Genomic DNA, 23,507 nt, shown 5'->3' on the forward strand with positions numbered 1-23,507 from the left:
GTTCAGTGTTAAAAATAACGGAGCCGCCTGCTGGTTGCTTGTGTATTGGCAGACGGCTACAGACGTGCAAACAAGAGTTGCTCGCGTAACGCAGCAACTCTGTCCCGTATCGCCCGGCAGCTGTAAAGTCTTTTTTATTTTATCTACTTATTTATTGATTTTTTTTTTTTAGTAAACCGTTCCGTTGTATTGTTTCGTCTTTTGGTTTACTGTGATTTCCCGAGAATTCCACAACATGTCTCGTTAATCAAGTTGTTCCTTTCTTTTAATACGCCCATTTAACTTCAACCTGCGTTTTTTTCATATTCAAACACATATTGGGCCGGCCGGTTTGGCCGAGCGGTTCTAGGCGCTTCAGTCTGGAACCGCGCGACCGCTACGGTCGCAGGTTCGAATTTGCCTCGGGCATGGATGTGTGTGATGTCCTTAGGTTAGTTAGGTTTAAGTAGTTCTAAGTCTAGGGGACTGATGACCTCAGAAGTTAAGTCCCATAGTGCTCAGAGCCATTTTTAATGTCTTCATTTGCTCTTGATCTCTTCGTCCCTTCTTCAGTTAACAGGGACATTTTGTAATTAAAAAGGCGAACTGATATAGAAAAAAAACTGTGGATTGGTACAAAATGAAACTTTTACTACTTCTGCCCCGGCCGATATTAATACAGTTGTCTCAACAATGAACTGGTTTTTTTATGCATGATGCGAAGAAGTCTTTGACTTGTTGTTCGAGCCACTTTTCCCACTAATTCTGTGGCCTCCTCGTTGTTGCTGAACATTTTTCCTCCTTGAGTGGACCAAAGAAATGAAAATCCGAGGGAGCGAAATCTGAGCTGTAGGGAGGATGAAGCAGCACCTTCCAACACATTTTTCTAGTGGTTTCCGGAGTTCAGCTGGGCGGTGTGAGGGCGAGTATTGTCGTTTAGTACATATCAACCCTTTTTTTATCCGCGACGTTTTTCTCTCATTGCTAGTTTTATTTTGTTCTTCTGCATGTCTGGGTAGTAGAGACTGTTTCTTGAATGCCGATCTTCCAAATAATTAAAAAGACGGGCAACACGCCTTTTCCCGCTGATGGTTGTGTTGTGAATTCCTTTGCTTCCTTTCCATGCTTTGTCCTTTGGACTCAAAATGATGAACCCAAATTCCATCACACGTTAAAATCTTGTATGGAAAAGGGTCACCTTCCATTTCATAGCGTTCTTTCAAGTCTGTACCCACTCAGAGTCTTATTTCCTTGTGCTTTGGAGCAACTTTTTAAGTACCCACCTTCCAATTGTTTTGCTGTACTTGAGCTTATCACTGATAACGTTGTAAACAGTGCCAACACTTACTGCAACTGTTTTTGCTGTATATTCAGCTGTAACACGTCGGTCCTTAAGAGGTTAATGTCGTCAATGCGGGTTTCATGCGAAGGAGCTGGCACTTCAGGTAGTTCGCTCTTTGGTTTCCATATTTTAGGAGGTAGTATGGACCAAAACAAGAAAAAAGTGTCTAGCAAATATGGCAATGAGATGAATACCGTAAGCAGTATGAGCACTTACCTAGTAAAAAAGATGCGTGCCTCAGTAACGAAGATGGACAAGTGCTCATAGCTCGTAACATATGCACTTTGCAGCCCATGTTTACTGGACAGTTTTTTTCTTGTTTTGGTCCGTACTACTGCCTCTGCAAATATAGTACGTAAAGAGCCTGCAGAAGAAGAGATGTGTTTCAGAGGATCGAAGCAGAACAAGTGCTGATAGGTCTTCAGGTATGCGTTCTTCAGCCCATGTTTGTTGGACTCTCTTGCTTAGAATGATCATTCTTGTCATATTCCTGAATATTCACCATCCATCTTGGGACGCCTACAATTATTACGGTCATTTGGGACTTCTCATCGCAAAAACAACATAGTATTACGTATGTTATTAGCAAAATTCATAAACACGCTTACGTCTGTAACAAATAGGAGATAATTACATTAAAATTGCAAAATACATTTGGCCAGCCTGAAGAAAGAGGGTCCTTCTACCGTCTAGATACATCTCAGTTCACACTTGTGTTTTGGTTTTCTTGGTTCCGTATGTCAGTTGGTAAAACATGAACCCTTATAGGGTCACCTTATTGCCCGTATGTCTCTTGTCTGTCTGTCCGACTGTTAGAACCCTTCTTCACAGGAACGCGTAAAGTTATCAATCTGAAAGTTATGTCACATATTATCGTCTGCGGCCCCTTGGCAATGTTAAAAATGTGAAGCTTCTAAGTCAATGCAGCCAAAAAATACGGCCATTTGCGTTACAGAAAATGTAATACTCGCATACTCACCCTTCAGGACCAACAAGGTTCTTCCCGTTGATCTAGAATCATGAAATGTGGCATGGAGTAAGGTTTCATTGTACAAGCAAAAGGAAAAAAATTCGAAAATTGTGAATTTGTAATTATACCACAGGGAAAATTTTTTTGTTACCAGTCCGTCTGTCTGTCCGTCCTTCTGTTAAACCATTTTTTTCTCAAAAACAGGTCGACGTATCAAGTTGAAATGTCTATAGTCTACAATCCTTTGGTGGTGTAAAAATTGTTAAGCTTATTAAGTCAGTGCAGTCGAGAGATGCTGCCATTCATGTCACGTATTTTGATACTCGCTAACTCGCTCATTAAAATCTATAGGTTACTTCCCCTTGATGTAGAATCATTAAATGTGGCGAGAAAATAGATTTCACAGTAAAAGTAAAGGTAAAAATGAGAGAATTTTTAATTTGTAATTATATCACACGAAAAGAACATCTGTTTTGTCACTTGGTACTCGACTTCAGACTTGAAATTAAAACATTCTCTAAAGTGGTGGAATGCCTTGAACCGATATCTTGTCACTATTAATGTCGATAACAGACAAAAATCGCCGAGATTCTCGATTCTCAGAATACATGACTTGTCGGTATACGTAATTAAGTTTGTGCGGAATTCTTGAGCGCGCGAGTCCTACTCACGCCTGGATAATTTTGTTATTCATGTTTTATACAACTTTCATTAATGACCATTTTCACAAATACTCATTTAAAGTATATCTAAAAGCTAATTGTAGGTAGTCATTACCTGGTATGATTATGGGAGGAACTAGGTAACTCATGTTTCCTTCATATGACGTGTGACTTGTGGAGGATTTATGGCTGTGGCATATTTTCATATCGATCTATTATCGATCTGTCTGCAACTTTTGAGATACAATCGGGATTTGGGAAGTGGGCTGTTGTGTTTGCTGTTGTGGACAACTTTCATTTGATACTTCACGCGATATGATCTCTCCAACTGTGTAATCGTTATTATTTTCTATTGTCCAGCATAATATTCGTAATTAAAAACAGTTGTAACTTTCTTAATACTTAACGCACAAACATGCTTAGATACAAGCAGCTCACATCATAGATATGATTTTTATGGTGTTTGGTTTTAACGCATCACGTTTGTATGTAGCGTAGTTTCCATGAAAATTCAATTTTCGTATCTTATGTTTCGTTCACTGTAACCCCCCCCCCCCCCCTCTCCTCCCCAGTGTGTCTTGTCTGATTCCTCAGCCATTTCTTCATGGACCCGCGGAGAAAATTCTCGCGTCCACCCGGTCACTGTTTACCTTAGCCAACCCTCCCTCAACCACTGCCTTGACAGTTACGGTCCACTCCGCCAAATACCGCTCCAGAAGACAACTATTACAATGCAACACCCACCCACTCAGTGTTTTTTTTCTTTCTTTTTTTTTTACATTTAAGACTGCGCACCATACATGGGTAGGAGAGGTTAAATTGTCGATCAGATCTGAGGAAAGATACAGGGTGTTACAAAAAGGTACGGCCAAACTTTCAGGAAACATTCCTCACGCACAAATAAAGAAAAGATGTTATGTGGACATGTGTCCGGAAACGCTTAATTTCCATGTTAGAGCTCATTTTACTTTCGTCAGTACGTACTGTACTTCCTCGATTCACCGCCAGTTGGCCCAGTTGAAGGAAGGTAATGTTGACTTCGGTGCTTGTGTTGACATGCGACCCATTGCTCTACAGTACTAGCATTAAGCACATCAGTACGTAGCATCAACAGGTTAGTGTTCATCACGAACGTGGTTTTGCAGTCAGTGCAATGTTTACAAATGCGGAGTTGGCAGATGCCCATTTGATGTATGGATTAGCACGGGGCAATAGCCGTGACGCGGTACGTTTGTATTGAGACAGATTTCCAGAACGAAGGTGTCCCGACAGGAAGACTTTCGAAGCAATTGATCGGCGTCTTAGGGAGCACGGAACATTCCAGCCTATGACTCGCGACTGGGGAAGACCTAGATCGACGAGGACACCTGCAATGGACGAGGCAATTCTTCGTGCAGTTGACGATAACCCTAATGTCAGCGTCAGAGAAGTTGCTGCTGTACAAGGTAACGTTGACCACGTCACTGTATGGAGAGTGCTGCGGGAGATCCAGTTGTTTCCGTACCATGTACAGCGTCTGCAAGCACTATCAGCAGCTGATTGGCCTCCACGGGTACACTTCTGCGAATGGTTCATCCAACAATGTGTCAATCCTCATTTCAGTGCAAATGTTCTCTTTACGGATGAGGCTTCATTCCAACGTGATCAAATTGTAAATTTTCACAATCAACATGTGTGGGCTGACGAGAATTCGCACGCAATTGTGCAATCACGTCATCAACACAGATTTTCTATAAACGTTTGGGCAGGCATTGTTGGTGATGTCTTGATTGGACCCCATGTTCTTCCACCTACGCTCAATGGAGCACGTTATCATGATTTCATGCGGGATACTCTACCTATGCTGTTAGAACATGTGCCTTTACAAGTACTACACAACATGTGGTTCATGCACGATGGAGCTCCTGCACATTTCAGTCGAAGTGTTCGTACGCTTCTCAACAACAGATTCGGTGACCGATGGATTGGTAGAGGCGGACCAATTCCATGGCCTCCACGCTCTCCTGACCTCAACCCTCTTGACTTTCATTTGTGGGGGCATTTGAAAGCTCTTGTCTACGCAACCCCGGTACCAAATGTAGAGACTCTTCGTGCTCGTATTGTGGACGGCTGTGACACAATACGCCATTCGCCAGGGCTGCATCAGCGCATCAGGGATTCCATGCGACGGAGGGTGGATGCATGTATCCTCGCTAACGGAGGACATTTTGAACATTTCGTGCAACAAAGTGTTTGAAGTCACGTTGGTACGTTCTGTTGCTGTGTGTTTCCATTCCATGATTAATGTGATTTGAAGAGAAGTTATAAAATGAGCTCTAACATGGAAAGTAAGCGTTTCCGGGCACGTGTCAACGTAACATATTTTCTTTCTTTGTGTGTGAGGAATGTTTCCCGAAAGTTTGGCCGTACCTTTTTGTAACGCCCTGTGTATCAATTACCTTTCCGTGACAATGAAACAAAGAAAAGAGGTACAGTAATACATGTTAGCCTAAATGATTCGTCGGGTTCAAAATAGAGTTTATTTAAAAGCAGACGACGTAGAAAGACGAGCGATACATGAAAAGACACGTCACTCACCAGGTGAGTACAATGAGTGCACCCTTGGATACCCGGCACACATCCAAAAGGTAATCCAGTTCCGCCCATACGTTCGCTACCATGTTTTCAGTAATGTTCGTCTCAGCTGCATTGATGCGTTCCTGTAACTCTCGCGGAGTTTTTGGCACTGGGAGTCCACAAACTTGCCCTTAACATGGCCTCAAAGGAGGAAAGCACATACATATGATGTGGCGGCCTGGAGGGGCCATGAGAACAGAGGGACATCAACCAGTTCAGCGCGCCTATCCAGCGACGTGACAGTTCTCTGTTGACAGAGGTGCGGACGGTTATGCTCCAGTGAAGTGGAGCCCCGTCCAGTTGACACTCGAAGAGTCAGCAGTCAGTTGCGACAACAACATAACTGCAACATTTCCAGGTACGTAGGACCAATCACCTTGTGCTCGATGAAGAAATCTGAACCATACACTTTTGTCTTGGATACGGCACTGAAGCCGTTCACTTTTTAGAGAGCGCCATTCATATCAACTTGGAAATACCGATATTCAGTACCCCGCACTCTCACACTGTGACCGCTCACATTTCCCGACAGATGAAATGTCGCCTCACCGCTGAATATTAATGTCCCCGCGAAATCGTCATCTTCCTTAGTTTGCTGCATTCGGGTACAGAGCTCCTATCGGCGGGCACATTCAACTGAAGTCAGGTGCCGTAACAGTTGCAAACGGAACGGTTTGAAACTCTGACGCGCTCCACGATTTCTTCTGAGACACACGGTCGTTCCGTGATTTTCCCATTACACAGACAACCAGTATCACAAAACCGGCGAAACCAACGCAAAATGCTCTGGTGACCGGATGCAGCTTTTCCATATTTGCGTGCGGATGCACGATGAACGCTCGTAACCGACGAACACTTAGCATGTTCTACGAGGGGCGTTCTATAAGTAATGCAACAAATTTTTTCTCGACCAATTTCGGGTGAAAAAAAAGCGGAATTTGTTGTGGTGCGTGCTGGAATATTCCCGCTTCAGTCTCTACAGTTTACCGAGCGCCGCGTCCGGCCATCCTGATTTAGGTTTTCCGTGATTTCCCTAAATCGTTTGAGGCAAATGCCGGGACGGTTCCTTTACAGGGGAACCGCCGAATTCTTTCCCCATCCTTCCCTAATCTAATGAAACCGATGACCACGTTATTTGGTCCCCTCCCCGAGTCAACCAACCTCTATAGTTTCTTGTAGTTCCGATTGGTGGCGGTGCTACACGTAGGGTGACCAGACGTCCGGATTAATCCGGACATGTCCTCCTTTTTAGCTCTTTGTCCGGGGTCCGGGCGGATTTTTACAGTGTCCGGCTTTTTCGCAAAGTTGAGCGTAATACAGTTAAATTTACAATTCGTCCCGTTCTCTTGCTATTTTCTTAAATACTTTAACTATTGGCACAGCCTTCGTGATAAACACGCACGAAGGCGGTGTTAGTAGGTGCCACAAGGATCGTCGATGTTATCGTTGATCTACCTATAAGCGAATGCAAATATCAATTATTTAAAATTTTCGTTTTGTATCTACGCTTTGTATTGGCTTGGCTTCCTGTAGTGCACGTGTGATTTGTGAGTGGAATTTTTAACCGAGTGAGTTACGTAAAATATTTGGCTATGCCTAAACGAAAGTGTCCATTTTCTGATGTAATTTCCTGCAAATATCCGGCTTTAACAAAGGGAGAAATGAATTTGAAGCGGAATGTAAGATATGTGGAGCTGAAACGTACGTCTCAGTGGCCAGTGAAGGTAAGAAATAACTCTACAGATTAACTGTCATGGTTTTATTTCATTGTTTCATAGTCATTCAATTTATTTGTATTCGGCAGGTTAAAGTGCAGTTTACATGTCGTCAACTGCTTCTAGAATTGTAGATGTTGGTAGTGGTGCGTCGAATGAAGGAAGGTGAATGGTCTTACGTTTTTCGCTTTGTAAACAATTTCTTGTTGTTGACATAACAAAACAATTGACGCCACACTGTCCCACAATCAATGTTTTTAATTATTTTTGTATCGCTCAGTTAACCACCACCTGACCATCAGTAACAGTTAACTACTAGTTTTACCGGTAATTCCCGGCAGTCACGTGACTTGTCCAAAGCTGACGGGTGGTATCCTCATCTGCAGTTGACCCGTTTGATGTGTCCTCTTTTTTTCTTCCTTTGTCCTCCTTTTTGAAGCTGTTTGTCCTCCTTTTTAAACAATTGCATCTGGTCACCCTAGCTATACGTAGCCTTCAAAATGGCGTCTGTAACTGAGCAGAGAGCTGTCATTGAGTTTCTTTTGGCGGAAAACTAAAGTAGCGCAGATATTTACAGACGCTTGCAGAACGTCTACGGAGACCTGGAAAGCCGACCTTGGTGGTCTAGCGGTTCTAGGCGCTCAGTCCGGAGCCGCGCGACTGCTACGGTCGCAGGTTCGAATCCTACCTCGGGCATGGATGTGTGTGATGTCCTTAGGTTAGTTAGGTTTAAGTAGTTCAAAGTTCTAGGGGACTGATGACCGTAGATGTTAAGTCCCTTAGTGCTCAGAGCCATTTGAACCATTTGAATCACTAACAAACACCTCGCTGCACAACTGTACGTCTCTGTTGGTAGTGTTGACACGTGTCCACCAGATGGGGTACTCAAAGGTTTGTGCCCGGTGGGTTCCTCGGCTCTCGCACCTTCCGACTTCCATCTCTATGACCCAATTAAGGATTCACTCCGCAGGAAATACACTATTGGCCATTAAAATTTCTACACCACGAAGATGACGTGCTACAGACGCGAAATTTAACCGACAGGGAGAAGATGCTGTGATATGTAAATGATTAGCTTCTCAGAGCATTCACACAAGGTTGGCGCCGGTGGTGACACCTACAACGTGCTGACATGAGGAAAGTTTCCAACCGATTTCTCATACACAAACAGCAGTTGACCGGCGTTTCCTGGTGAAACGTTGTTGTGATGCCTCGTGTAAGGAGGAGAAATGCGTACCATCACGTTTCCGACTTTGATAAAGGTCGGATTGTAGCCTATCGCGATTGCGGTTAAACGTATCGCTACATTGCTGCTCGCGTTGGTCGAGATCCAATGACTGTTAGCAGAATATGGAATCGGTGGGTTCAGGAGGGTAATACGGAACGCTGTGCTGGATCCCAACGGCGTCGTATCACTAGCAGTCGAGATGACAGGCATCTTATCCGCATGGCTATAACGGATCGTGCAGCCACGTCTCGATCCCTGACCCAACAGATGGGGATGTTTGCAAGACGACAACCATCTGCACGAACAGTTCGACGACGTTTGCAGCAGCATGGACTATCAGCTCGGAGACCATGGTTGCGGTTACCCTTGACGCCGCATCACAGGCAGGAGCGCCTGCGATGGTGTACTCAACGACGAACGTGGGTGCACGAATGGCGAAACGTCCTTTTTTTCGGATGAATCCAGGTTCTGTGTACAGCATCATGATGCTCGCATCCGTGTTTGGCGACATCGCGCTGAACGCACATTGGAAGCGTGTATTCGTCATTGCCATATTGGCGTATCGCGTGGCGTGATGGTATGGGATGCCATTGGTCACACGTCTCGATCAGCTCTTGTTCGCATTGACGGCACTTTGAACAGTGGACGTTACATTTCAGATGTGTTACGACCCGTGGCTCTACCCTTCATTCGACCCCCGCGAAACCCTACATTTCAGCAGGATAATGCACGACCACATGTTGCAGGTCCTGTACGGGCCTTTCTGGATACAGAAAATGTTCGACTGCTGCCCTGGCTAGCACATTCTCCAGATCTCTCACCAATTGAAAACGTCTGGTCAGTGGTGGCTGAGCTACTGGCTCTTCATAATACGCCAGTCACTACTTTTGATGAACTGTGGTATCGTGTTGAAGCTGCATGGGCAGCTGTACCTGTACACGCCATCCAAGCTCTGTTTGACTCAATTCCCAGGCGTATCAAGGCCGTTATTACGGCCAAAGGTGGTTGTTCCGGGTACTGAATTCTCAGGATCTATGCACCCAAATTGCGTGAAAATGTAACCACATGTGAGTTCTAGTATACTATATTTGTCCAATGAATACCCGTTTATTATCTGCATTTCTTCTTGGCGTAGCAATTTTAATGGCCAGTAGTGTAGTACGTGGATAATGGGGAGGTTAGTGATGCAGCAGGATGTTGGATCCCACGTCGATCAGTAGAATGATATCACATGGACATACTGGCTCTGCCAGTAAGTTTGTGTAAGGCTGCCGCACTGAACAGAGATTATGTTGAAAAACAGGGTTTTGTAGAAAGAGGTGAAAATAAGATGGCTGAATGGAATTCTGAATAAAACGAACCTGCTTTCAGATAAAAATATGTTTCATTACTTACTGAATGCCCCTCGTAACACACAAAATGTACTACCGTCAGCTTGAAGAGTGCTGTCACAGATCTGCCATCCAACTTGCACGCGAGACACGATGCGGACTTTATAAGCTTGGTGAGTGAATCTGTCTTTTCATGTATCACCCTTCTTTGCACGTCGTATACTTGTCGGTAAACAGCGCTTTGAAGTCATTTATGCCAACCCTGTAAATTTTTTTCCCATTTTGGTTGCTTTTGCATCGCTAGTTTAATGAGCGTGGATGTCTGGGGAAAATGTGTTCTGCTTCAAGGAATGAATAGGCAAGCGGACTCAGGGTTGAGGAAGGAGAACCTACAAATTCCGTTTGCCGGCTATCAAGATGTCCGCTACTTGAATACGAAATCGGTTTGCTCATAAGAAATTGGAGTCAAAATACCATATAACTGCTCATGAAAACAGGATGTAACATCGCTGGGAATCAAACTAAATAAATTCTCTCACACTGATGCTGCACGAAGTCACATAAAACACAGGCACTTGGATTGAATACATTACGACCGCTCGCCTAAATTGCCCGTGCCTCTTTCCCCACTGGCTGTTATACTGTTGCAGCTGTCGCGCCATCTGGAGCCAATCCTGTAACGTTCATTTATTACTCGTGTGTTTGGGAAGCACTCACCCAATGAAGTCCAAAGTTACCCTGTGTGATACAGGTATATTCTGTTACCGAAACTCTGTGAATTTCGCCGAACTGTTCACATCTGATATTTTCATATCCTGTCCGTAATCATCAATTGGCAGTCGACCACGTGGTCTGTTAGAAGTATGCTGACGTCGAAGTGTTAGTTCGATTATTTGAAGCACAATCGTGTAACATTTCATGTTCGAATAGGGTATTATAGGTTTTGATGGGTGGCACTGTTCTCAGAAATTATCAATTATTCCTCTTAGCAGTGATACCAATTGTTTTCACCAGCGTGCGCATGATTGTTGGTGACGCGGGTGATGAAGAATTTGCAGCACGATAAGCGAACGAAAAGTAATTCCACTCGTGAAATTTAGTCCGACGGATTATATGTCTCTCTTCCACTTAAAATACCCACTCAGATTTGATCAAGTTGACGCTGTTGGTAGCACAAGGGTCGCGTGGCGGCTGATTGTTGACTCCCTGCATGACTCACGAGTTCGAAAGATTCGCCACTCAAGTAATTCACTATAACCGAGCAGTCAACACTGATGTGAAGCAGCTACTTCAGAGGTAAAGACTTACTTAATCAAAATACCCAAATCGGGTTTTGCTGCCATGACGTTGGCACTGCACTTGGCACGCATCGCGCAAACTGAATCAAGATTCTCGGCTACTGCGCTCTCCGGAGACGCGATTATAAGAACTGCCGCGGGGCAGACAGCGATATTACGTGTGCTTACAAGGGTAGCACACATTAGCTTGCGACTCTTCAGAGCAGTGTTGGAAATTGATTGACGCTTTGAAGATCTAAGGGGTCAGCCTTGCAGTTCCCTCTAGGGTCTAGGCGATAGTGACAGTGTGCTACCATCGTCTGCACGCCTATTACTACGCGACTTGTGAGGTTTAAGGCCGGTATTACAGTATCAAATTTCTTTGTCAAATATCTTTGTCAAAGAAATTTGATGGTGTAATAGGGAACTTTGTCAAATATTTGATCAAATCTAGGGCCTCTCTGTAGATTTGATCAAAGAAGTCGCTTGTCTTCTGTTCACTGCAATGTGACATGTTACCACGTGGAGCGCTAGCATCGCTGCAGCGTCTGTCATCTGTAGAGTTTTTATAAACATTGCCGGTAAATACAATTGGTGTGTACCGACAACTACAATATTAATAGAGATGTATAATGATGAGGCGCTTTACAACGTGAGGCACCCTGAATACAAAAATAGATTAAGAAGATTGGAGACCTGACCTAACCTAACCCTCTCCTGTAGCAAGGAATCGGAGTGTTACAGTGAGCCTGTCTTCTGCAGATATAGCAGTTCTTAAGTGAGTATTGTGCATTGTGATATGAGGATACACTTCACTGAGCACATACAGAAATGTATGCTCATCCATGCTTAAGTAATTGATGTACGACTTGACGTCCTCCACTATAAGCTCAGGTAACAAGTTTTGATGAATGCTTATATTGTGTCTTCGTAAAACCCACGGCTTCACCCAGGTACGTTTCCTCTTTTTTCCCCGCTTCTCTTCCGCAGATGCACACAGTGCAATTGTGGTACATGCAACTGTTGCAGTTAATAACAAGTTGTTGTTGTCAGCCATCTTGAACTTTGGCGAAAAATATGACGACAGTGTAATAACAGTCGCGACACTTCCCCTCGATTTTGTTGCCTGCAGCGCCCCAAGCGGCCGGTAGGTTGAACTGTGAGTTCGGCGCGATCGTGAAAGCGAATAGTGATTATTTATTTTGATTTATACAATGGTTTTTACCATCGGGAGCGTTTTTAGCGCAATAAATTGCAGCAACAACAGGAAGAAGACACCACAGCTGTCTTTTTTTAGGTTTCCTAAGGATCCTGAGAGGTATATACCATCATGTTATTAAACTGTATCGTCAGGATTCACTTGCAAACTATATGTGTATAAATGATGAATGTTTCGTTTTAGGAGCAGAAAATGGCTAGTTAATAGCAGACGAGAAGACTTTATGAAGAAAGACCCAGTTTACCTGTACAATAATATTAGGTTTTGTCTGCTACATTTCGAACAAAACCAGTTCATGAACGCAGACAATAACAAACTCGTGTGGGATGCAGTACCCACACTGTTTGACATTCCAAATAAGCCACCTCAACTGACAATTAAGAGGTAACTGCCACAAAGATTCGACATTCAATCGAAAGCTGTGAAACAGTCCTATGACACAGAAGCAGCCAGTTCAACTCTCCATGTATCAGTGCCAGATTCGTGTGAACATCAACTCAGACCTGCTTTGGCGATGAAGTGGTTAGAATAAGTGCAGCTGTTCGTGTCTTATAAAAGCGTGTGAAGTGTCAGAATGTACAGATCGAGCGAAACTATTACGGGACAAGGAAAGTGCCTACAGACAGATTGTTTGAAAATTATTCGAATATGTAGTTTTTCGTGAAATGTAATGTAATCAGCTCATTATAATGTTTTCAGCATATTTCTCCCACTATTTGGCAGTTGCTTGTCCCACTTACAAGGGAACCTCCCCACCGCACCCCCCTCAGATTTAGTTATAAGTTGGCACGGTGGATAGGCCTTGAAAAACTGAACACAGATCAGTCGAGAAAACAGGAAGAAGTTGTGTGGAACTATGAAAAAAAAGCAAAATATACAAACTTAGTAGTCTATGCGCAAGATAGGCAACATCGAGGATAGTGTGGGCTCAGGAGCGCCGTGGTCCCGTGGTTAGCGTGAGCAGCTGCGGAACGAGAGGTCCTTGCTTCAAGTCTTCCCTCGAGTGAAAAGTACTTTCTTTATTTTCGCAAAGTTATGATCTGTCCGTTCGTTCATTGACGTCTCTGTTCACTTTAATAAGTTTAGTGTCTGTGTTTTGTGACCGCACCGCAAAACCGTGCGATTAGTAGGCGAAAGGGTGTACCTCTCATATGGGAACCGAAAACATTTGATCGCAAGGTCGTAGGTCAACCGATTCCTCCACAGGAAAACACGTCTGATATATTCTATACGACACTGGTGACGGCATGTGCGTCACACGATAGGAATATGTTGTCGACCCACCTAACTTGTACACTTGGCGAATGGGAAAAAAGATTCTTCTACCTTGCCTGATTTAGGTTTTCTTGTGGATATGATAACAACTCCCAAAAAGTGATGAAAACGTAACAGCTTGTTACATAAACTGCAACAAATGAGTGCAACAGTTTCACAGTCGCACAGTTTTCACTGTGCTCTGTCAAAACATATGTTACTGGCAGAAGTAAAGCTGTGAGTACCGGGCGTGAGTCGTGCTTCGGTAGCTCAGTTGGTAGAGCACTTGCCCGCGAAAGGCAAAGGTCCCGAGTTCGAGTCTCGGTCGGGCACACAGTTTTAATCTGCCAGGAAGTTTCATATGTTTTTAACGTTTTCAAATTTTTCCGTGTGTAGACCGTCAAATCCTGCATATGTCCAAGCAGACCTGAACATGTCTTTGAATTTTGGAGAGCGAAGTTGATTATGTGTGAGTGCCTGAACTTTGATAATTGTCTGAAAATAAAAAATTAAACTTTATACTGGAGGGAAGGCTTGAACAAAGGACCTCTCGTTCCGCAGCTGCTAATGCTAACCACGGGACCACGGCGCTCCTGAGCCTACTCCATCCTTGATGTTGCCTATCTTACACATGGACTACTCAGTTTGTATATTTTGCTTTTTTTTCATAGTTCCACACAACTTCTTCCTGTTTTCTCGATTGATCTGTGTTCAGTTTTTCAAGGCCTATCCACTGTGCCAACTTATAACTAAATCTTAGGGGGGTGCGATGGGGAGGTTCCCTTGTTAGAATAATATAGAGGTGAAGGTCGTACGTGTGGCAACAGGCGGCAATGACACACACAGTAGGCCTACAGAACGATAAACGAGCTGTCGATCGCTTTTACATGTAGAGGTACATGTCTGTGCTTCTCACATTTGAATATGTGTGTTTATACTCTTTTGATATCAACGTGGTAAGCTGCAATTCTGTCCAATGTCACAAGTGTTTCTTCACGAATGTGTTGTAGCATGCCACTCTATTCATGGTTTTTGTCCATACTTGCGCTTATTTTAGAATCACTTTTAGAAACATATATGCGTTCTGATACACAAACTCTTGGAGGCAAGGAAATAACTCGAATAATTCGGAAATTACGTAGGAGATGGATGCAAACAAACATTATGCTTACGACGCGTCTGACGTTCACCTTACCTGCCACTTGAAGCGCTAGTGTCGCTCCATCTGTCAGACGGTAACAACTTTTACAGCAGTGTCGCGACTGTTATGTTAGACTGTGATAATACCCCTTTTTAGCGCCACGTCAAAGATCTTTGTCAAATATATTTGACGAATATTTGATCACATCTTTGACAAAGCAATTTGATGGTGTAATACCGGCCTAAGATTGTCAAACAGCTATCGCCGGCGAGAAGATAGAGGAGAGGGAGGGGCGCGAGGTTTGAGGACGATTGAGGGGAAGCGGGACGATAGAGGGGAGACGCGGCGATTGAGGAGAGACGCGGATTGTTGCAGGTGTGTGAGTGGGAGCAGGCCACGTCGAGCGAAGACACACATTCCGACGCAGATAGCGACTCCGATGCGGGTAGCGATTCCGACACCGAGAGGCGCACGGGCCGGCTGCGCGGTCTAAATACTGGCGAAATAGAGGTAATGAAAAGTCAGAATTGTGCCAGTAACACAGCACACCTGTTGATTAATTGGTTATTAATTTCGTTTCACGAATATCTGAGATGACAGAAGTCCTGGGATACCTCCTAATATCGTGTCGGACCTCATTTGGCGTAGTGCAGCAACTCGACGCGGCACGGACAAAACAAGTTGTTGGAAGTTCTCTGTAGAAATATTGAGCCATGCTGCCGCTATAGCCATGCATAGTTGCGGTACAGGATTTTTTTTGCTCGGACTGACCTCTCGATGTTCGATGGGATCCATGTCGCGCGATCGGCGTGACCAAATTGTAATTGTCTAGAATGTACCGGGTGATCAAAAAGTCGGTATAAATATAAAAACTTAATAAACCACGGAATAATGTAGATGGAGAGGTAAAGATTGACACACATGCTTGGAATGACATGGGGTTTTATTAGATCAAAAAAAAAACTAGGTTCACAAAATGTCCGAAAGTTGGCCCTGGACAACAAAACGTCAGTGACTGCACATGACAATCGTATATAAAAGGAGCTGTAATGAGAGAGAGAATCAGATGCGCCAGCAGTCGCAGCATGTTGACGTTACCTGAAAAGGCGCTTTTCAAATGGTTCAAATGGTTCTGAGCACTATGGGACTTAACATCTGTGGTCATCAGTCCCCTAGAACTTAGAACTACTTAAACCTAACTAACCTAAGGACATCACACACATCCATGCCCGAGACAGGATTAGAACCTGCGACCGTAGCAGTCCCGCGGTTCCGGACTGCGCGCCTAGAACCGCTAGACCACCGCGGCCAGCAGAAGGCGCTTTCAGTGAAGCTTTATTATCAGAATAGGGAATGTGCTAGTTCAGCGTTACGATCCTATCGCCATAGTAAGAGGATTCGAACGGGTAGAGGTCCGTTGACAAATGCAGCTGTGTCGAAAATGATTTCGAAGCCACGGGTTGTTTAGACGATACACCCCGTAGTGGCCGACCGAGGACAAGGCGTAATGCTGCTGAGACAGTTCAGGAAGAAATGGAGACTGTAGCGGGTTCGTCTATGCACGGGGAAGTCAGCGCTCGTGCAGTCGCACGTCGCAGCGGCATTCCATACACTACTGTTTGGTTGGCACTGAGGCGTACCCTCCGATGCTATCCGTATAAATCCATCGGCATCATGAACTGTTACCTGGCGACTAAGTGAAGCGGAGGGCATTTGCGGTGTGGGCGTTTCAAAAGATGGCGGAAGATGACGATTGGACCGACGAAGCTCATTTCACGCTCCGAGGGTCTGTCAACTCCCACAACTGCAGAATTTGGGCTACCGAAAATCCTAGAACTGTCGTGGAAACTCCATTGCACAACGAGAAAGTCACGGTATGGGTTGGATTTACCACATCTACCGTTATTGGGCCTTTTTTCTTCGAGGAAATACGTGATTCTGGTTTTGTAACTGCTACCGTGACGGGTGAGAGGTACGCCGATATGTTACAAAATCGCATCATCCCCAGCCTAGCTGATAAACACCTGCTGGAACGTACGATGTTTATGCAGGATGGCGCTCCACCCCATATTGCTAGACGCGTGAAATCTCTTGCGCGCGTCGTTTGGCGATGATCGTGTGCTCAGCCGCCACTTTCGTCGTGCTTGGCCTCAGACCTCAGTCCGTGCGATTATTGGCTTCGGAGGTACCTGAAGTCGCAACTGTATCGTGATCGACCGACATCTGTAGGGATGCTAAAAGACAACATCCGACACCAATGCCTCACCATAACTCCGGACATGCTTTACAGTGCTGTTGACAACGTTATTCCTTGACTACAGCTATTGTTGAGGAACGATGGTGGACATATTGAGCATTTCCTGTAAAGAACATCATCTTTGATTTGTCTTACTTTGTTATGCTAATTATTGCTATTCTGATCAGATGAAGCGCCATCTGTCGGACATTTTTTGAACGTTTGTATTTTTTTGGTTCTAATAAAACCCCATGTCATTCCAAGCATGTGTGTCAATTTGTACCTCTTTATCTACATTATTCCGTGATTTATTCAGTTTTCTAATTTATACTGACTTTTTGATCACCCGGTAGTTCAGACCAGTAACGAACAGCTGTGGCCCGGTGACATGGGGCATTGCCATCCATAAAAATTCCATTGTTGTTTGAGAATATGAATTCCATGAACGGCTACAGATGGTCTCCAAGTAGCCGAACATAGCATTTCCAGTCAGTGATCGGTTCAGCTGGACCAGAGGACTCGGCCCATTTCATGTAAACGCGGCCCGTACCATAATGTAGCCACCACCAGCTTGACAGTGCCTTGTTGACGGATTCGTGGGGTCTGCGCCACAGTCGAATCCTACCATCAGCTCATACCAGGCCACAGTTCTCCAGCCGTCTAGGATCCAACCAATATATTGCTATATATACTAAGATGGTATCTGTTCTTTCGGACATGGCCGACAGAACAGATACCATCGGTGACCATGCAGCTCGTTAGAATGAAATTACAATGAAATGAACACCCTTAGCTGCTTACAGGCGTTGACATACGTCAACGGGGACAGATGAAAATGTGTGCCCCGCCCGGCGCTCGAACCCGGGATCTCCTGCTTACATGGCAGACGCTCTATCTATCTGAGCCACCGAGGACACAGACGATAGCGCGACTGCAGGGATTTATCTCTGGCACGCCTCCCACGAAACCCACATTCTCAACGTATTGTCCCGCACTACGTTCGTAGTGCCACCGCCCATTATACTCATTACTCGCGGCGCGTTGCCGATTCCCGTAAGAGTTCGGGCGCTGTTTGTGCATTCGCACAGAAGAAGAAGATGGTCGAATATATATATATATATATATATATATATATATATATATATATATATATATATATATATATATATATATATACTAAGATGGCATCTGTTCTTTCGGAGATGTCCGAAAGAACAGATACCATCGGTGACCATGTAAGCAGGAGATCCCAGGTTCGAGTCTCGGTCGGGGCACTCATTTTCATCTGTCCCCGTTGACGTATGTCAACGCCTGTAAGCAGGTAAGGGTGTTCACTTCATTGTACAGGGTGATTCAAAAAGAATACCACAACTTTAAAAATGTGTATTTAATTAAAGAAACATAATATAACCTTCTGTTATACATCATTGCAAAGAGTATTTAAAAAGGTTTTTTTTCACTCAAAAACAAGTTCAGAGATGTTCAATATGGCCCCTTCCTGACACACGAGCAATATCAACCCGATACTCCAACTCGTTCCACACTCTCTGTAGCATATCAGGCGTAACAGTTTGGATAGCTGCTGTTATTTCTCGTTTCAAATCATCAACGGTGGCTGGGAGAGGTGGCCGAAACACCATATCCTTAACATACCCCCATTAGAAAAAATCGCAGGGGGTAAGATCAGGGCTTCTTGGAGGCCAGTGATGAAGTGCTCTGTCACGGGCTGCCTGGCGGCCGATCCATCGCCTCGGGTAGTTGACGTTCAGGTAGTTACGGACAGATAACTGCCAATGTGGTGGCGCTCCATCCTGCTGAAATATGAATTGTTGTGCTTCTTGTTCGAGCTGACGGAACAGCCAATTCTCTAACATCTCCAGATACTGTAGTTCAGTTACAGTAGCACCTTCGAAGTAAAAGGGACCAAAAACTTTATTGGCTGAAATGGCACAGAAAACGTTCACCTTAGGCGAGTCACGTTCATACTGAGTTGTTTCCCGCGGATTCTCAGTGCCCCATGTACAGACATTGTGACGGTTGACTTTCCCGTTAGTGTGGAAAGTTGCTTCATCACTAAACACAATCTTTTAAAAGAAAGATTCATCTGTTTCCATTTGAGCAAGGATAAAATCACAGAAATCGATTCTTTTAATCTTATCAGCTGCAGACAGTGCTTGAACCAATTTCAGACGATAAGGTTTCATAACTAACCTTTTTCGTAGAACTCTCCATACAGTTGATTGTGGAATTTGCAGCTCTCTGCTAGGTCTGCGAGTCGATTTTCCTGGGCTGCGAACAAATGCTTGCTGTATGCGTGCTACATTTCCATCACTCGTTCTCGGCCGTCCAGAACTTTTCCCTTTGCACAAACACCCATTCTCTGTAAACTGTTTATACTAACATTTAATACACCACCTATCAGGAGGTTTAACACCATACTTCATTCGAAATGCACGCTGAACAACTGTCTTCGATTCACTTCTGCCGTACTCAATAACACAAAAAGCTTTCTGTTGAGCGGTCGCCATCTTAGCATCAACTGACGCTGACGCCTAGTCAACAGCGCCTCAAGCGAACAAATGTACAACTAAATGAAACTTTATAGCTCCCTTAACTCGCCGACAGATAGTGCTTAGCTCTACCTTTTGTCGTTGCAGAGTTTTAAATTCCTAAAGTTGTGGTATTCTTTTTGAATCACCCTGTAATTTCAATATATTGCTGTCAGCAAAGGCTCTCGCGTCGGTCGTTTGCTGCCATTGCCCGTTAACGTCAGATTTCGCCGCACCGTCTGTCGAATACGTTCGTCCCACATTGATTTCTGCGGCTTTCGTGCAGTGTTGCTTGTCTGTCAGTACTGACATGTTTATGCAAACGCTGCTGCTCCTGGTTGTTAAGTGAAGGCCGTCAACCACTGCGTTGTTCGTGGTGAGAGGTAACGCCTGAAATTTGATATTTTCGCACCCTGTTGTCACTGTGGATCTCAGAGTACTGAATACCCTAACGATTTCCGAAACAGAATGGATATCCCATGCGTCTAGCTCTAACCACGATTCCGCATTCAAAGTCTGTTAATTCCCTTCGTGCAGCCATAATCATTCGGACACACTTTCACATGAATCACCTGAATACAAATGACGCCTCCGCTAAAGCACTGCCCCATTATACCTTGTGTACGCAATACTACCGCCATCTGTGCATGTACATAGCGCTATCCCATGACTTTTGTCAACTCACTGTAGAGTTAGTGTCTCCAGTGGAGGACCCTATTGATCAGTTCATAAATCTTACTCAGAATATTATTAAGCTATGCAAAAAAAAAAAAAAAAATAGCACATCACACATTTCTTTCCCCAGAGAACGAAGTAGATATTGGGCACAGATATAGTGCAGACGGTGGCGTGTAGCGACAGTATACATGGTCTCCTCAGAACCTTGTTGGAGGCAAATGTTTGCAAGTCTTGCTGCAAGTTACCATTGGGAGTAACTAGTTACTGCTCTGTTGTACACCATTTGATTACTGAATAAACATATCCCTCTGTTCTTGTTAGCAAATTTTCATTTCTTTAAAGCCAAAACAGCATTTTGTGACTTTTCCCCCTTCCAGTCACTCGAAATTCTTTTAAATGTGAAAAGCATACGTTTCTGAGAAAGCTTCATTTTAATACACTGCCGACTATCCTACCCTACCCTACCCTACACTACACTACACTACACTACACTACACCTCCCCATCGCACCCCCCCCCTCAGATTTAGTTTTAAGTTGGCACAGTGGATAGGCCTTGAAAAACTGAACACCGATCAATCGAGAAAACAGGAAGAAGTTGTGTGGAACTATGAAAAAATAAGCAAAATATACAAACTGAGTTTTCCACGCGCAAGATAGGCAACATCAAGGATAATGTGAGCTTAGGAGCGCCGTGGTCCCGTGGTTAGTGTGAGCAGCTGAGGAACGAGAGATCCTTGGTTCAAGTCTTCCCTCGAGTGAAAAGTTTACTTTCATTATTTTCGCAAAGTTATGATCTGTCCGTTCGTTCATTGACGTCTCTGTTCACTGTAATAAATTTAGTGTCTGTGTTTTGCGACCGCACCGCAAAACTGTGCGATTAGTAGACGAAAGGACGTGCCTCTCCAATGGGAACCGAAAACATTTGCCAATGGGAACCGAAAACATTTGATCGCAAGGCCATAGGTCAACCGATTCCTCCACAGGAAAACACGTCTGATATATTCTATACGACACTGGTGACGGCATGTGCGTCACACGACAGGAATATGTTGTCGACCCACCTAACTTGTACACTTGGCGAATGGGTAAAAACATTCTTCTACCTTGCCCGATTTAGGTTTTCTTGTGCATGTTGTAATCACTCCCAAAAAAGTGATGAAAACATAAGAGTTTGTCACATAAACTGCAACAAATGATTGCAACAGTTTCACAGTCGCACAGTTTTCTCTGTGCTCTGTCAAAACATATGTTTTTAACGTTTTCAATTTTTTCCGTATGTACACCGTCAAATCCTGCAAATCCAAGCAAATCTGAATATGTTCTGGAATTTTGGAGAGCGAAGTTGATTATGTGTGAGTGCCTGAACTTTGATAATTGACACGGACGGACAGATAATAATTGTCTGAAAATAAAAAATTAAAATTTTCATTCGAGGGAAGACTTGAACCAAGGACTTCTCGTTCCACAGCTACTCACGCAAACCACGGGACCACGGCGCTCCTGAGCTCACACTATCCTTGATGTTGCCTATCTTGCACATGGGACTACTCAGTTTGTATATTTTGCTTATTTTTTTTCATAGTTCCACACAACTTCTTCCTGTTTTCTCAATTGATCTGTGTTCAGTTTTTCAAGGCTGTGCCAACTTATAACTAAATCTGAGGGGGGTGCGATGTGGAGGTTCCCTTGTCAGGTGGAATGACGACGAAGAAAGTCAGGCTTGGGTACTGACATCGAATTAAACAACAAGTTTACTGTTACCAATCACTGTTTATGATATCCACAACGCATTTCAAGGTTTAATCCTCCATCATCAAATGGAGTTAAGACTTTGAGATAACCTGTGGCTATGTCTAGTGAAGAACCGAAACACTACTTCAGAATACGCATGTGGGGAGGTTTTTGACTAAACGCTAAACGTGAATGCGAAAATAAAACAACTAAAACAGGAGACCTCCAGTGGTGATTGGCTGCTTTCTCTGTCGTAATGCATCATATACAGGTTGTATCATAATTAATGGCGTAAACGCATACAGTTGAAAGTACACGATACTAGAAGCAAAAAAGTCTCAGTAAACATAGGGTCGAAAGTGCATACCTTAAGAGCTACGAGCAATTTTTCATCTTCGATACTGTGAAACAAATCTCTTCCACTACTGCTGGAAGAGGCCGACAGGCAATTGCGCCACAAATTGTTGGGGAAGTTAAGTTCGCCGTGGCTGAGAATGCTGGGCGCAATGTGCAATCTTGAAGCAGTACACGAACTGTGTCACAACAGCTAAACGTTCCACAGTCCAAAGTTCGAAAAGTGCTGTGAACAGTTGTGGTATGGTATCTGTACAAACTTCACATTACCAGCCAAGTTTTGCCACGTGATGCAGACATCAGAGTAGACTTCCTGTTATGTTTCTAGCAATGTTTGAAGTTGACATGTGACCCTGGTACATTTTGCGGAGTGATGAAGTACACTTCACGCTCACTGGAGAAGTGAACATCAACAATTTTCGTATTTGGGAATCTTCACCACCAATGAACGTCCACGAGGTTTCCCTGCATAGTGAACGCATTTCTGCATGGTGTGGCTTCACGGCACAGTTCATGGATCGTTCAAGTTTCTTTGACGAAATCTGAACCCAAGGACCAAGGGTATGCAGCGTGGACGACATACATTACTGTGATCTGCTTCATCTACATCTACATCCGTACTCCGCAAGCCATCTGACGGTGTGTGGCGGAGGGTACCTTGAGTACCTCTATAGATTCTTCCTTCTATTCCAGTCTCGTATTGTTCGTGGAAAGAAAGATTGTCGGTATACCTCTGTGTGGGCTCTAATCTCTCCGATTTTATCCTCATGGTCTCTTCGCGAGATATACGTAGGAGGGAGCAATATACTGCTTGACTCCTCGGTGAAGGTATGTTCTCGAAACTTCAACAAAAGCCCGTACCGAGCTACTGAGCGTCACTCCTGCAGAGTCTTGCACTGGAGTTTATCTATCTTCTCCGTAACGCTTTCGCGATTACTAAATGATCCTGTAACGAAGCGCGCTGCTCTCCGTTGGATCTTCTCTAGCTCCTCCATCAACCCTATCTGGCACGGATCCCACACTGCTGAGCAGTATTCAAGCAGTGGGCGAACAAGCGTACTGTAACCTACTTCCTTTGCTACCTCCCAGATAATTTATGGAATTAACTGCTTCCAGTTGCTGACCTTCTATAGTGTACCTAAATGATAAGGGATCTTTCTTTCTATGTATTTGCAGCACATTACACTTGTCTACATTGAGATTCAATTGCCATTCCCTGCACCA

At 44.1% G+C, this 23,507-nt stretch overlaps 1 protein-coding gene across 1 annotated transcript in view; it reads left to right on the forward strand.

The window, feature by feature from the left end:
* Window positions 1-23,507, forward strand: part of LOC124545920 (calcium uniporter protein, mitochondrial) — a 141,859-nt gene that overhangs the window by 71,349 nt on the left and 47,003 nt on the right. The gene's annotated exons all lie outside the window — the stretch shown is intronic.

The sequence above is a fragment of the Schistocerca americana genome, chromosome 8 (genome assembly GCF_021461395.2).
Source record: "Schistocerca americana isolate TAMUIC-IGC-003095 chromosome 8, iqSchAmer2.1, whole genome shotgun sequence".
Lineage (NCBI taxonomy): Eukaryota > Metazoa > Arthropoda > Insecta > Orthoptera > Acrididae > Schistocerca > Schistocerca americana.